Source organism: Gossypium arboreum, chromosome 1, assembly GCF_025698485.1.
Source record: "Gossypium arboreum isolate Shixiya-1 chromosome 1, ASM2569848v2, whole genome shotgun sequence".
In the NCBI taxonomy this organism is placed as follows: Eukaryota; Viridiplantae; Streptophyta; class Magnoliopsida; order Malvales; family Malvaceae; genus Gossypium; species Gossypium arboreum.
This window is the reverse complement of record NC_069070.1, coordinates 93963838-93971495: the sequence shown is the minus strand read 5'-3', so window position 1 is coordinate 93971495 and position 7658 is coordinate 93963838. Positions and strand designations below refer to the sequence as shown.

General features: G+C 35.4%; 1 non-coding gene across 1 annotated transcript; it reads right to left on the bottom strand.

Annotated features, from left to right (window-relative positions):
* Positions 1 to 1914: 1914 nt before the first annotated feature.
* LOC128282188 (small nucleolar RNA R71) lies at positions 1915 to 2021 on the bottom strand. The gene has a single exon (XR_008272416.1). It is a non-coding gene; the product is annotated as a small nucleolar RNA R71 (small nucleolar RNA).
* Between the last annotated feature and the right edge of the window lie 5637 nt (positions 2022 to 7658).

The following is a 7658-nucleotide window of genomic DNA, read 5'->3' as shown; positions in this document are numbered from 1 at the left end:
AATTTTAGCAGTCATCTTCAGCTATAACCCCCTTGGCTGATAATTCAACACAACTCTATTCATTCACATCTTTTCTCTCTTTTCCCCACTTTCTTTCTTCTTTGCCATTCTAAATTCTCTTACTCTCTTGCCGATTTCCTCCCTTGGAAAAGGGGTGTTCATCAGCCATTTTGGAGCAACATTGAAATGTTCGTAGCAGCTTTGATCAATGAGGAGAACAGAGAATGAAGAATGGAGCAAGCTAGTCAAGTCACGGAAAAACACCAGATTTGATTCTTATTCCCTATCTCTTTAACTTTTGTTGCTGCTATGATGAACATCTCTATGAATATTTATGTTCTTGGAATGGTTAATTTAATCAATTTAGCTTGAATTTAATTCATGTTAGGTTGATTGCATTTTTTCTTCTTAAATTCTTAAAATTGTGTTTATGTTGTTATAGGCCTCAGTAAGATGCTTGATTAAGTAAAATCATGAAAAATTTATTCTTGCATTACAAATGTTAGGTAACTAATGAATTAATTATTTAAATGGATTGAAATTGTAATTAATAGACACAGTACTTAATCAGTGCATGTTTAATCATCTAAGGTAGCTGAGGGTTAAGTTAGCAACGATATCTAACGATACAATTGCCTTGCATAACTTACAAGATTATTGTGATTAAACCGTTTCAAGGTAAAGATACTTTGTCACCTCACTTAGTCTTTTATGTGCTTATTAAATCGAGTTAATTGTTTGAATTGACATAGGGATATGTTTAAGAGATTATTTCAATTTAATAAGTATGCATGTGCTATAACATATTTGCCTATTAAGATTTGTTTAATCGATTGAATTGACATAGAGATATGTCCAAGAGATGAATGGATTTTGGTAGGTGAGTATGTTCATAAGTTAACAAATTACCGAGTTTCTGTGAATTTAATCATAAAAATGTAAAGATGAGTTTAATAATTCTAAGTTATGAAATGTAATTAATCTAACACAATTATGTCATCTTGATTAAAATCGTATTTTGAAATCGTGCATTTGAAATTTATTTATTTAGTTTACTTAGTTTAATGTCTTAGTTTTTAATCACCCTCTTCAAACAAAATATTTTTCTTCACCAAAGTGTTCTAAATAGCATTCATAAATAATTCTTTTCACATTCCCTGTGGGTAGATAACTCGACATTTACTTGTCACTTTATTACTTGTTGTGATTGTGTACATTTGCACATTTTCGTCGTTCCAAATTTTTGTCGTCGTTGCCGGGGACTGTTTTAAAAAGTCATTATTTGTGAATTTGTTAGTTTTGCATTTTGGTTTAATTTTCTATTTAAATTTAACTTAATTAATTTTTTCATGATAATTTTAGGTGTTTATGAGTATTGACCGAATCATCGATTGACTTCCTGTAGACCCTGAGATTGAACGAACTTTTCAACAATGAAGAAGACAACCAAGTCAGAGAATGACAGAAGAAATGAACTTCAAAAACCCGAATCAAGGAAACAGAGCAAACCCTGCTCAAAATTCTATCCTTATTACTGATGATAGGGATAGAGCTTTAAGATAGTATGCCGTGCCAGTATTTCATGACCTTATTCTGGGTATTAGGAGACCCAAAATCGAGGCACAACAGTTCGAGCTGAAGCCAGTCATGTTCCAAATTCTTCAGACAGTGGGCCAATTCAGTGGAATGCCTATCGAAAATCCTCACCTACACTTAAGACTGTTTATGCAGGTGAACGATTCTTTCAAGTTAGCCGGAGTTCCCGAAGATGCATTACAATTGAAGCTATTCCCATATTCACTAAGGGACAGAGCTCAAGCCTGGTTGAACTCATTGCCACCAAATTCAATTTCCACATGGCAAGAGTTAGCAGAAAGATTCCTTATGAAGTATTTCCCGCCTAGCAAGAATGCTAAATTGAGGAACGAGATCACTGCTTTCCAACAAATAGATGATGAGTTCTTGTATGAGGCATGGGAAAGGTACAAAGAATTATTATAGAAGTGCCCTCATCACGGAATCCCACATTGCATCTAACTTGAGACATTTTATAATGGTCTCAATGCTCACACGAGGATGGTAGTGGACACTTCTGCTAATGGTTCTCTTCTTTCTAAGTCTTATAATGAGGCTTATGAAATCATTAAGAGGATCGCCAGCAACAATTACCAATGGCCAACCAATCGAGCAGTGTCAGGAAGACAAGTTGCTGGAATACATGAAGTAGATGCTCTTACTTCACTCGTATCTCAGGTATCATAAATATCCTAAATGTTAAAAAATCTTACTATTCACGAGTCTAATAGTTTTGCAGCACAGCCACCAATTCAATTTGAAAATGTAGCCTGTGTCTTTGTAGGGAAGGACATTTGTTTGAAGAATGTCCATCAAATCCAGAATTCGTATGTTACATGGGTAACCAAAACCAAAATCGAGGAAGGCAAAGACTGCAATCCAATTTCTATAACCCATCAGGGTGAAACCACCCAAATTTTTCCTGGAATAACCAAGGGCTGGAACCAGTAACACTAACGCCTAACCTAGAACGACCCAGCCACCTAGATTTCCCTAATAAGTTTATAAACCAACCCAAGTTGAACCATCTAATGGCTTAGAAAGTTTTTTAAAAGCATACATGGCAAAGAATGATGCCTTAATTCAAAGCCAAGTAGCTACATTAAAAACCTGGAAAACCAAATGTGTCAACTTGCTACTGAACTCAGAAAATGACCACAAGGTGCTTTACCTGGTGATACGAAGAATCCGAGGAATCCAGGGAAGAAGCATTGTAAAGCATTGACACTAGGAGTGGAAAGACATAAGAGCCCAACACCGTCAAAGTTCAAAAGAAGCCAGCTGATGCTCAAGACTTAGAGGAAGTTCAATCGAGTGTTGAAATTCCAGTTTCAACAAAACCAGAGTCTACAAAATTTGACAAGGTGACTTCAGAACCAGTTAATTCTGATCAACTAATAACTCCGTTAGATGCAGAATTGCCACAGAAGATGAATCAACCAATTCCAGTAAAGAAACCTCTATCACCCTACCCTCAAAGACTTCAGAAGCAGAAGTAGGAAATTCAATTCAAGAAGTTCCTAGACGTACTCAAGCAGCTTCATATCAACATCCCGTTGGTTGAAACACTTGAAAAAATGCTGAACTACGTCAAATTAATGAAGGAAATAAAACGAAGGCTTGGAGAATTTGAAACGGTAGCCCTAGCAAAGGAATGCAGTGCATATATTCAAAATAAACTACCCCCAAAGTTAAAGGATCCTGGATGTTTTACCATACCTTGCAACATTTGAGCAACATATTATGGTAAGGCACTATGTGACTTAGGTGCGATTATCAACTTGATGCCCATGTCAATATTTAGAAAGTTGGGGATAGGTGAAGTTAGACCTAGTACGGTTACACTTCAATTCGCAGATTGATCCTTAGCACATCCAAAAGGAAAAATCTAGGACGTATCGGTACGTGTAGACAAATTTATCTTTCCTACTGACTTTGTGATTCTAGACTTTGAAGTAGACAAAGAGGTACCAATCATCTTAGGAAGACCATTCTTAGCAATCGGAAGGACCCTTATTAATGTGCAGAAGGGCAAGCTTACTATGCGATTTCATGATGATCAGGTAACATTTAACGTTTTTAAGTCTATGCGATTTTCTGACACAATTGATGATTGTTCTGCAGTGTCCAATTTAAAGGAGTTAGTCATAGAAAAGGAACTCAACTATGTTGAAGACTCATTGGAACGAATGTTGACACCAAATCCTCCAAATGATGAAGTGGAGGATGAATACTTAGCTTTGTTAGAAGCTAATCAAAGGGGATTTAATCCGCAATCTCATTTTGAATCTTGAGAATTAGAGAAAAGGGATTATACCCAACCAAAAGCATCAATCGAAGAGCCACCTAAATTAGAACTGAAGGTTCTTCCCTCACATTTGAAATATGTTAATTTAGGTAACTCTTCTACTCTACCTGTGATTGTTTCAGCAAAATTAACTACTGAGCAAGAAGAGAAACTCATCCTGGTGTTGAAATAATTCAAGAAGGCTATCGGATGGACCATAGCCAATATTTGTGATATTAGTCCATCTGTATGCATGCACAAGATTATCCTGGAAGATCGCAAAAAAGGGATGATTGATGGACAACGAAGACTGAACCCCATCATGAAGGACATAGTCAAGAAAAAAAAATCATCAAGTGGTTAGATGCGAGTATAATTTACCCCATCTCAAATAGTTCATGGCTAAGCTCGGTCCAGTATGTGCCAAAGAAAGGAGGTATCACTGTCATTGAAAAGGAGAATAACGAGTTGATACCGACTAGAACGATTACAGGATGGAGAATTTACATCGATTACTAAAAGCTGAACAAGGCGACTAGGAAAGATCACTTTCCTTTGCCTTTTTTGGACGAAATGCTGGATAGACTCACAGGGTAAGACTATTACTATTTTATCGATGGATACTCGAGGTATAACTAGATTACAGTAGCATCGAAAGATCAGCATAAGACAACATTCACCTACCCGTACGGTACATTTGCATTTAGGCATATGCCATTTGGTTTATGTAATGCACTTGCTACATTTCAAAGATGTATGATGTCTATTTTTACTGACATGGTTGAGAAATATTTGGAAGCCTTTATGGATGATTTTTCAATATTTGGAGATACATATGATGATTGCCTAGCCAATCTAGCCAAGGCACTAAGGCGATGCAAAGAAACAAACCTCGTACTCAACTGGGAAAAATGTCATTTCATGATACGCGAAGGTATTGTTCTAGGGCATTGGGAATAGAGGTTGATAAAGAAAAGGTAGATGTTATTAAGAAACTCCCACCTCCAACATCTGTAAAGGGTGTTAGGAGCTTTTTGGGCCACGCTGGTTTCTATAAAAGATTCATCAATGACTTCTCCAAAATTGCTAAACCCTTATGCAAATTATTGAAGAAGGACATGACGTTCAAATTTGATGAAGAGTGCTTAAGAGCTTTCAACGATTTGAAGATTCAATTAGTTACGGCACCCATAATCGTCACACTAGACTAGGATTTGCCATTTGAATTGATGTGTGACGCAAGTGACTTCGCGATAGGAGCTGTTATGGGCCAGCGAAGGAACAAAGTTTTTCATCCCATCTACTACACAAGTCGAACTCTGACAGGAGCTCAACTGAATTCGACGGTAACAGAGAAAGAGTTACTTGCTATTGTGTTTACTTTTGACAAGTTTCGATCTTATCTTGTAGGTACCAAGGTGATTGTCTATACGGACTGCTCAGCGATTAAGTATTTACTTGCCAAGAAAGACGCTAAGCCGAGGCTGATCCGATGGGTACTTCTAATTCAAGAGTTTGATTTAAAAATTCAAGATCGAAAAGGAGTAGAAAACCAAGTAGCAGATCACTTGTCCAGATTAGAGCCGCAAGAAGGGAACTCTCCACTTATACCCATTCAGGAAACATTTCCAGATGAACACATACTGAAGGTAAATCATGTCCATAATACCCCTTGGTTTGCTAATATTGCTAACTATTTAGCTTTTGGTTTGAACGATTGATAAGGTGTATCATCAAAGGAAAAAGTTTCGTCACGATGTGAAGTACTATTTCTGGGAAGAACCATACTTGTTTAAAAAGTGTGAAGATCAAATAATTAGGAAATGCGTGGCAGAACATAAAGTACATAAGATTTTATACCATTTTCACTCAGCTCCGAGTGGGGGACACTTCGGAGGTACACGTACTACAGCCAAGGTATTGCAAGTTAGATTCTTTTGGCCAACACTATTCAAAGACGCATATGCTTACGTAAAGAGTTGTGATCGATGTCAGAGGGTCAGAAATGCCACCAACAGTAATCAGATGCCTAGAACAAATATCATTGAGGTAGAATTATTTGATGTTTGGGGTATTGACTTTCTCGATCCTTTCCCTCCGTCTTTTAGTCACAAGTACATCTTGGTAGCTGTAGACTAGGTGCCTAAGTGGATTGAGGCTGAAGCATATCCGATAAACGATGCTAATCATTAAAGTGCATAATTGCTTTATTCTTTTAATGCAGGGTATTTATAATGCAATTATACCATTGAAATTGGCATAGGCACATTCGGTCACTAGTTAGTGGGTGGAAATAATATTATAATGATTAAAGTTATAATATAAGTAATAATATGTATATATTAAAACATAAAATAAAAAAAAACCATGCATGTTCTTTGTTATTGCCGAAACTAAAGAAAATAAGAAAGAAAAGAAAGCTTTAAGGGTTCGACAACTTGCTAAGCTCAATCAAGGTATGTAATTAGCTCGATTTTTTATCATTTTTACGTTTTTGAGATCATTGCTAAGTTATCTACAAGGCCCATGCTTGAATTTTTTATTTTGGTGAATATTTTGAGTTATGTCATTGTTGAAAGCTTGTGATTTTTGTTGTTTGATGGTAGAAAATAGAAGATATGTGATAGATTAACATGTTTTGTATTGAAATTTTTGATGATTTTGAGTAATTAGGACTAAATTGCAAAAATAATAAATTGAGGGACTAAAATGTGAAATAAATAAAATATATGGACTTATATGAACATGGGTGTATTCAAATTTTGAATATTTTGAGTTTTGTGAAATAAGGACTAAATTGTGAAAAATATGAAATGTCAGGGGCAAAAGTGTAATTTTCCTATTTATGTGTTTTTGGATGAATTTGATTGAATATTTGATTAAATAAGTTTAATTTATATTAATTTAGATCAAGAAAAGAGAAAATCGGATTTGGATCGAGGAAAAACTAAAGTTGTCGACTAATCGTCCCGTTCCGCTTTACATCATCCGAGGTAAGTTCATAAGCAAATAGATGTACTTAATTTTAATTAAATGCAAATTATATGTGTTTTAATTTTAATTAAATGCAAATTATATGTGTTGAAATGAAATGTAAACATATATATATATATATGCAAATGTCGAATGTCGAATGTATACAAGCTTGGTAACCATGTTCATGTATTCGTTTCGACCGAGTTACGACGTCCAAAGCCCCATTTGAACATTAGGAATAGCTGGGATACATATGTCATGACATAGGATTCCTATATGTGATGTGCGATTAAGACCATGGCATCGATATGTGACTCCGATATGTATGTGCGAGTAAGACCCTGTCTAGGACAATGGCATCGATATGTGATTACATGTGAGACCACATCTAGGACATTAGCATTGTACAATTTGTTTAAATATTTGAGTGTCCTATCCAATTCCGAATGGTTCATTGGGCAAAGATAAGTTGTGATTGAATGTGTAAAACGAGCTAAATAGCCAGGTATGAATTAGCTTGTTTTTTACTTAAAATAAGGTAAGTAAATAACTTAATACTTGTTACAAATTATGTGTAATGCAAATGAATAATATATGTGATCTAGGTAAGTGTATTCGGCCTTGTGAATATTATTGAAATGAATCTTAATTATGTGCATGTATGATCAGGTGTATTTGGCCACATAACTAGTATATGTATATGAAGTTATATTTTAATACATGAGCTTATACATTCAAGTATATTTGGACTAGGTTTTATAACGACTATTTGGCCTTGAGAGTTGAATGATAATATGTTAATTTGGCTATATGAGCATTC